Source organism: Ursus arctos, unplaced genomic scaffold, assembly GCF_023065955.2.
Source record: "Ursus arctos isolate Adak ecotype North America unplaced genomic scaffold, UrsArc2.0 scaffold_12, whole genome shotgun sequence".
NCBI classification, from domain to species: Eukaryota; Metazoa; Chordata; class Mammalia; order Carnivora; family Ursidae; genus Ursus; species Ursus arctos.
In genome coordinates, this window is record NW_026622786.1 from 49616090 (window position 1) to 49625570 (window position 9481).

Here is a 9481-nt window from a genome sequence, read left to right on the forward strand (position 1 = left end):
TGGGCCGCATACAGGACCACCTGCAAATGTGATTTGAATAACTGGAATTGGACTGTGTATAACCCTGAACTCCTTGAAACCAGGTTTCTGATCACTGACCATTTGCCCCTGTTATGCACAGTCTCTTTCCAAGGCCTAATATCCAATGTAGACCATTTAGGCAATCCAGATATACAGGTGACTTCTAGAGAGAACAGAGGGACCCACCAACCAAGGCCCATCCACAGCATCCAAAGAATAATGTTCAAGGTGAATAATTAAGGAATGGGAAATGAATATGAGAGATTTTATTTGTTTAATGTAAAAAGAATGAGGAGAAAAAATACTAATACTTAATATCCAGATTGAGACCAGCTTTTTGTTTGGAGTCTGAATGTTAGTTAAAGAAATACCTATTGGAAGAACAGGACTTCACAGGTAAAGTTGCCAGTGGCACTTGCACTTAGGGATTGCTTTTGGGAGATTGCCACATGTTATCATTTATACAAAGAAGGTTTACAGAGTAGATTATCTGATATTAAATAAGCTAACCCTCATAAAACATACTTGTGGCTTATAATGATCCCCACTGAAGAATTGCACATGAAGGCAATACAAATGATTTATGTAGTATTTAACCACAAGAAAAGATACAAATAAATCTTCTCCTATTCTTGGTATGAGGTCTTCATTAACCACATCAAAAATTAAAGACTGATGTTCAAATCAGATTTAACAAGTTGGCCAAAATTATTAAAATTATTAAGAAGATTATTCGTTTTTGTTTTTTTTTAATTTTTTTATTTCTTTACTTTTTTTAAATATTTTTTTATTATATTATGTTAGTCACCATACAGTACATCCCTGGTTTTTGATGTAAAGTTCCATGATTCATTACTTGCATATAACACCCAGTGCACCATGCAATATGTGCCCTCCCCACTACCCACAACCAGCCTATCCCATTTCCCCACTCCCTCCCCTCTGAAGCCCTCAGTTTGTTTCTCAGAGTCCATAGTCTCTCATGCTTCATTCTCCCTTCTGATTACCCCCCTTTCTTTATCCCTTTCTTCTCCTACCGATCTTCCTAGTTCTTATGTTCCATAGATGAGAGAAACCATATGATAGTTGTCTTTCTCTGCTTGACTTATTTCACTTAGCATTATCTCCTCCAGTGCGTCCATGTTGCAGCAAATGTTGAGAAATCGTTCTTTTTGATAGCTGAGTAATATTCCATTGTATATATGGACCACAATAAGAAGACTATTTGTATCTACTATAATTACTATTTTCCTGGGTGTGCATATATTTTGAGTACACTTCTATTGCAAGTGCCTGCTCATTTGTATATTTGTATACATGTATGTAAATATACACATGCATACATTTATTTTACTAAAACAGGGATAGTCCAAAAGTTTAGAAATAGATATCAGTGATTTTACAATTGTGAGGCCCTGTAGTTATTTCAAAATATTGAGAATGAATTTTTTCTGAGGGTAGATGTTGTTGGGAATAAAATGGAGATGTGGAAAATGCCTGGTGTGCAGTACACAAACAGAGGATGCATGTTATTACTAATAAGGGGAAGGAGAAATCCAGAAAGAGGAGCTGGGAGCACTGAAACCAAGAAAATCTGTCTTAATTTTACTCAGAACACCTGAGTGGCAAGGAAGAGACTCATCTGCTGGGGCAAAAATGTCCCATTTGGAGGTTCTTTTAACAAAGCTGCCCTTTGTCTGAAGTGTTACCAGACTTTCCCGTGGTGTAATGTTACCAAGGGCTGGTAAGGAAGCTCTTTAGTGGGTGCCATTTCATACAGCACCCCATGCTTTTCTTTTCTCCTCCCACCACCCAGAAGCTGTTGCGATGGGCACATTTTTAGAACATTTAAAAATAAATTACAGTTAGTGGTTAAACACATAAGCCAGAGAAATACTGGGCAAGAGTGTGCCTCAAGCTACACAGCCCAAGGCTGCCGGGTATAAAAATACTCTCTCTCCCATTTGGCTAAGTGAGGCTTTAGCAACTGGTAATTTTTGCATGTCATAGTCGCTGCTAATTGTTGAATTAGAACATCTGTCAAAAGTAGGGATATTTTTCTTAGAACACAGAGCAGAGGAAATTAGCTCTTCTCTAAGGCAGTACAAGGCACAGTATAACTGTGCCCATTGCCAAAAGCTAAGATCCCCTCTCTCTGACCATTGTTTACAAACAGGAGGCCTGCTGAGTGGCTTCTGACTACCCTCATTAGAAACCAGGTGGGGCTTTTGCAGATTCTTTGGATATACCAGGCAATGGCAACTTAAATATGTCCAAAAAGGGTCAAAACCCAGACAGCATATGATTTAACAAGGTGCATATGATTTAACCAAGAATGTAGAAATTGTTCCAGTTCACAGATCAATATCCATGATGAACAAGGATGCAAAAGTTCTCACCAAAACATTAGCCAATAGGATCCAAGAGTACATTAAAAGGATTATTCACCAGGACCAAGTGGGATTTACTTCTGGGCTGCAAGGGTGGTTCAACATCCGCAAATCAATCAGTGTGATACACTACATAAATAAAAGAAAGGACAAGAACCATATGATCCTCTCAATAGTTACAAAAATGCATTTGACTAAGTACAGCATCCTTTCCTGATTAAAACTCTTCACAATGTAGGGATAGAGGGAGCATACCTCAATATCATAAAAGCCATATTAAAAAAGCCCACAGCAAATATCATTCTCAATGGGAAAAAACTGAGAGCTTTTCCTAAGGTCAGGAACATGGCAGGGATGTCCACTCTCACCACTGTTGTTCAACATGGTACTAGAAATCCTAGTCCTCAGCAATCAGACAATAAAAAGAAATAAAAGGCACCCAAATTGGCAAAGAAGTCAAACTCACTCTTCACAGATGACATGATACTCTATATGGAAAACCCAAAAGACTACACCCCAAAATTGCTAGAACACATACAGGAATTCAGCAAAATGGCAGGATATAAAATCAATGCACAGAAATCAGTTGCATTTCTATACACCAACAATGAGATGGAAGAAAGAGAAATTAAGGAATTGATCCCATTTACAACTGCACCCAAAACCATAAGATACCTAGGAATAAATCTAACCAAAGAGGCAAAGGATCTGTACTCAGAAAACTATAGAACACTCATGAAAGAAACTGAGGAAGACACAAAGAAATGGAAAAATGTTCCATGCTCATGGTTTGGAAGATCAAATATTGTTAAAATGTCTATGCTACCTAGAGCAATCTACACATTCAACACAACACATATCAAAATATCATCAACTTTTTTCACAGAGCTGGGACAAATAATCCTAAAATTTGTATGGAACCAGAAAAGACCCCGAATAGCCAAAGGAATGTTGAAAAAGAAAACCAAAGCTGGTGGCATCACAATTCCAGACATCAAGCTCCAATACAAAGCTGTAGTCATCAAGACAGTATGATACCGGCACAAAAACAGACACACAGATCAATGGAACAACTCTATGTTCAACTAATCTTTGACAAAGCAGGAAAAAATATCCAATGGAAAAAAGATAGTCTCTTCAACAAATGGTGTTGGGAAAATTGGACAGCCACATGCAGAAGAATGAAACTGGACCATTTTCTTACAGCATATACAAAAATAGACTTAAAATGGATGAAAGACCTAAATGTAAGACAGGAAGCCATCAAAACCCTAGAGGAGAACACAGACAGCAACCTCTTCAACCCAGCCACAGCAACTTCTTGCTAGACACATCTTCAAAGGCAAGGGAAACAAAGGCAAAAATGAGTGTTGGGACTTCATCAAGATAAAAAGCTTTTGCACAGCAAAAGAAACAGTTGACAAAACCAAAAGACACCCAACAGAATGGGAGAAGAGACTTGCAAATGACATATCTGATAAAGGGCTAGTATCCAAAATCTATAAAGAACTATAAAGAATCTAAAATCAAACTTGAAACCCAAAGGACAAATCATCCATTCAAGAAATAGGCAGAAGAAATAAACAGACATTTCTCCAAAGAAGACACCCAAATCGCCAACAAACACATGAAAAAATGCTCCACATCACTTGGCATCAGGGAAGTATATATCAAAACCACAATGAGATACCACCTCACACCAGTGAGAAGGGCTAAAATTAACAACTCAGGAAACAACAGATGTTGGCAAGGACGTGGAGAAAGGGGAACCTTCTTACACTGTTACTGGGAATGCAAGCTGGTGTACTGGAAAACAGTAGGGAGGTTCCTCAGAAAGTTGAAAATAGAGCTACCCTATGACTCAGCAATTGCTCTACTGGGTATTTACCCCAAAGATACAAGCATAGTGATCTGAAGGGGCACGTGCACCCCAACGTTTATAGCAGCGATGTCCACAATAGCCAAACCATGGAAAGGGCCCAGATAGCCATCAACAGATGAATGGGTAACAAAGATATACAATGGAATATTACTCAGCCATCAAAAAATGAAATCTTGCTATTAGCAATAATGTGAATGAAACTGGAGGTTATTATGCTAAGTGAAATAAGTCAGTCAGAGAAAGACAAATACCATATGATCTCACACATATGTGGAATTTAAGAAACAAAACAGAGGATCATAAGGAAAGAGAGGAAAAAATAAAAGAAGATGAAGTAAGAGAGGGAGACAAACCATAAGAGACTCTTAATCATAGGAAACAAACTGAGGGTTGCTGGAAGGGGGTGGGAGGATGGGGTAATTGGATGTTGGACGTTAAGGAGGGCGTATGATATACTGAGCACTGGATGTTATATAAGACTGATGAATCACTGACCTCTACCTCTGAAACTAATACATTATATGTTAATTAATTGAATTTAAAATTTAAAAAATTTTTAATAAATAGGAAAAAAGAAAAAGAAACTGTTCCAGTTCAGCCTCGTCCCAGCTTAACTCCACTGAATTAAGAGATATTTAGAGTGTGTGGCTGTAAGCACAATTCATACCTTCTCTGGGTTCCAGTTTTCCCATCTCTAAAATTGAGATTGAACTAAACCAATGGTTTCCAAACTGTAAGATCTTTAGAACACCAGAGCTTTTTCTCAACTGTCTTAGGAGTCATCTCAGAGGTAGTTGGTTGAACCAGAGCTAGGCCCTCACCTCTACTTCAGAAAGTTCAGTTCACCTTTTATCTATGTTATATATTAGGTTCAATGTTAGATTAGAAAGGTGAATGATTTGACAGCTAAAACATTTAGGAGATCCCAAAGGTCCCTGCAGAAGTCTGCTATGACACAGCAAAGAGGCCATGCAAAGGCTGAACCACCTGGCATGTCCCATTTGTGACTAGACAAGAAGGAGGGCTTCTCCACCCATAGTAGCCTACTTGAAACCCTCAAACACAGCTCTGCCAGTTCCCTCGTCCTGTAATTCCCTCACCCTTCCACTCTCCCTGCTATTAATTCCTTCCCCTCTCCTCTGACCTGACTGTGCTGTCCTTTCCATTCCAGGTCCCATAAGGTTGCATATGCAACATAAAGCCACCATGCCATCCCATTCCACCTCTTTCACATCTGAAGATTTGAACCACTCATTCCCACATACATCATTTGCCCCCCAGGCTGCCTTATGATAAGTCTTGTTTCTCTATCAAGAATGTAAATTTCTTGAAGAGAGTGAACAGTATTCATTTTTATATCCCAAGAAAGCCCTGCAGTTTTTGGTACATCATAGGATTCACGGGATTTTGGTATTTGAGTGACTAATTTGACTGAGTAATCAGACTTAAGAGAGTAAAAACAAAATCAAATCTCTGGGATCTCATGAAGTACAGAACCAAATCAAGCTCTTTCAGCATTTACATACCAAATTATCCATCCACCCCTTCATCCCTCTATCCATCTATCCAGGAAAAATTTATGGATCTTGGATTCACTATGGACTTTTACTTTTTTCTTCTTTATTGCCATATTTGCCAATGCAAAACTTTTCCCTAAGCCACAGACACTCAGGGGATCTATTCCATATTCTCCATCCCAACTACCATTAGTCCAGTTGAGGCCTTGTCATCAGGCTAGAATTATTCTTTAGCCTCCTAAGTTAACTTTCCTTTTCCAGTTTTGTTCCCTTCAAATCTATCCTTCATGCTACCTACAGACTGATCTTTTTAAAATACAAATATGACCATGTCATCCCTCTGCTTAAAGCAGTTCATTTGTTCTCCATAAATAGAGATCAAACACATTAGTAGGACATGGGATGCCCTAGATAACCTGGCTTTTGTGTAATTTTCCAGCCTCACTGTTTGACACTGACTCAAGTCCTATATCTAGTAATACTAAACTGCTTTTACTTTCCAGTACCAACTGCTGGCTACTGTTGGATATCTTTCTCATTTTGCTCATTCTGTTGCCTCTGCGTGGTATGCCCTGGACTCCTCTATCCCACTTCACTTGTGCAACTCCTTTACATTCTTTAAGAGGTAACTCTGGCCTCTCTTTTTCCAAGAAGGCTTTTCTTAATCTCAAAATTTGAGGAACTAGGTGGGCTTTCAGTTACCATTATATCCTGAGCATAGATCTAACTAAATGTTTATCTAAGTAAAAGAAATACAAATAGAAGTCAAAGTATGAAATATAAAAGTAAATAGATATAGCATATATAATTATATATGTGAAATATATAAATAAATACAAATATAAGGCATGGTTAAATGCCTTATATTTCTATAGTGCTTTACAGAGTGTATTCACATTCATCGTCTACTTTGAGTTTTATTTTGTGAGGAGATAAAACAGGCATCATTTGTTTCACTTGCAGAATGACAAGAGATCAAATGAATTTCTGAGTGCTCACTTTGGCAGCACATACACTAAAACTGCAATGATACACAGAAGATTAGCATGGCCCCTGCACAAAGATGACACACAAATTCATGAAGCATTCCATATTTTTGCTACCCTACAACCCAGCAATTGCACTACTAGGTATTTACCCCAAAGATACAAATATAATGATCCGAAGGGACACATGCCCAATGTTTATAGCAGCCATGTCTACAATAGCCGAACTATAGAAAGAGCTGAGATGTCCATCGACAAATGAAAAATGAAGATGTGGTACATATATACAATGGAATATTACTCAGCCATCAAAAAATGAAATCTTGCCATTTACATTGATATGGATGGAATTGGAGGGTATTATACTAGGCAAAATAAGTCAGCCAGAGAAAGACAATCATCATACAGTTTCACGCATATGTGGAATTTAAGAAACAGTGCAGAGGGTCATAAGGGAAGGGAGGGAAAATTGAATGAAGTAACCAAAGAGGGAGACAAACCATAAGAGACTCTCAACTATAGGAAACAAACTGAGGGCTGCTGGAGGGGAGGTGGATGGGGGCATGGGGTAATTGGGTTATGTGATGAGCACTGGGTATTATATGCAACCATTGAATTATTGAACTCTACATCTGAAACTAATGATATACTATATGTTGGCTAATTGAATTTAAATTAAAAAATGAATTTCTGAAAATTATAAAGTAAGTGGCAGATAGGAGTCCAAAGTTTAAGAGAAGTGATCCAAGTACAGTGCACATCACAATATAGAGCACACAATGAGCATTAGGGACTGGTAGTAGCCATTATCATTTTTACTCAGGTCCAGATATTCCATCACCACTACCACCACCACTACTGCCGCCATCCACCCTCCTGACATTAATGTGCTTGGCCAACAGCCTAGTCAGCTTGTTTCAGAGAGGAATTCCAGTCTTCTATGGAACAGAGTTATGCACCAGAACTGACTCAAAATCAACCCTGCTGTTAGAAGAAAGGGTGGGAGAGGATTATTTTAGTGCCACATACTCTTATCCTAATTTCCCTAGGGGGCACTTGATCTTTCTCATCATTATTCTATCTTGTTAATCATTGGGCTAGAATTCTAGAACTAGCATGCTTCCCCACCCTCCTTCTTTTTAATTGTTTTTTTTTTTTTTCATAATTAGCTTTGGATCATGCCTGGAAGTGAAGGATTGAGAGGATGTGTTTGTAGCATATGGTTTTGCAATAGGGATAGGGGGGTGTGTGTGTGTGTTCCTGAAAAGTAATGTGAATCAAATTCTGCTAAATCAAATCCATTTTAAATGCCTGAAAGAAGCCCCATGCTTAAAGAACTCCTCCAGGAAATTATTTTATGAAGTGAAAATTCACTCCCTCCTCCCCAATTTGTCAGTATATTTGGATTTTCAGATAAATTTCTTAATTGGCACATTCTAAATATGCATGTTAAAAAATATTTATGGATTACTCATCATTTATCAAACATCTGTTGGTGCTGAGGATATAGCACCTCAAGGAGCTTATAGTCTATTGGGTGAGAAGTAGTGAACCATAATTACACAAATAACCAATCACTTATTTACAAGTGTTGTATGTGCTACAAGGGATGTACCAGGCACTCAGGCAGTTTGTGACAGGGGACCTAGTCTGGTGGGTATATCAGGGGAGGCAAGGAGCTGTGATGCAGAGGGAGAGGTGGCAGGGTAAAGAGTGGTAAGATTTGAGCCTAGAAATGTAAGTAGGAGTCGGATCTTGGCTTGGGATATACCTATGATGAAATGGTATTGAGTCAAACCCTCCCACATGAGAAGAGGCAGTTCTTGACACTAAGCTATGTTTCCAGCTCTCCCCTCCTCCATTTACTGTGCCTAACTAATGTAATTCTGAGAAAAGGTCCAACGCAAATCCTACTCTCCCAGATAGTTCTATTACCTAAATCTTTAACCACGACCAGCATTCTTTGATAGTAGCTCAACAGTTGCTATTAATCTCCAATATTTAGATCGAAATCCATTCTTTGGAATTCATGCTAAAAAACCTAATCCAAATTATTAAGTTTAATTCTTAAAAGGCCAGCTATTTTAAGGGCAACTTTCTAGATCCTATTGTACGTTTGGATTCAATGGTCTTATTCTCATGAGCTAAATATCAAGACTTGTAAACTGACCACAAATTATTTTATTTATGAATGAATAAACTTCATTCTTATTAGGTAAGAGGAGAATAAAATTAGCCTTTGTTGAATGACTATTAAGGTAGATACTTTCCATGATCCACCTAACATCTCCTTTGCCCTGATCCCATTTTCTTTTATTTGACTAATAAAACGCTACTATTTCAGGGGTCTGGCAAAGATCTCTTTATCTCATATAGGTTAGACCCCTCCTTGCTCTAGCCCAGGTGACAAATCATGGTAATTTTATTACCCTTGGCCACTGATTGGCCTAAAAGGGAAGATGTGACCCAGTTCTGGCCAATGATCTATAAACGGGTACTTTGGTAGCAAAGGAATTCTATTTCTGAGTACAAAGACTAAGTCTCCTGAAGAGAAGACTTTTAAATTCTTTTTCTTTTTTTTCTTCTTTCTTCTTAAAATTGAAGTCAGAAGGTACAGAAGTCAGCTTGTGATCATGAGGTAACAATTTCAGAGGATGAAAGGTAATGGTTAAGGCTGGTAGAAAG

The 9481-nt window shown here is 38.1% G+C and overlaps 1 non-coding gene across 1 annotated transcript; it reads left to right on the forward strand.

Moving 5' to 3' along the window:
* Nucleotides 1-6801: 6801 nt before the first annotated feature.
* Nucleotides 6802-6908, forward strand: LOC113254846 (U6 spliceosomal RNA). Its single transcript, XR_003315969.1, has one exon. It is a non-coding gene; the product is annotated as a U6 spliceosomal RNA (small nuclear RNA).
* Nucleotides 6909-9481: the final 2573 nt, after the last annotated feature.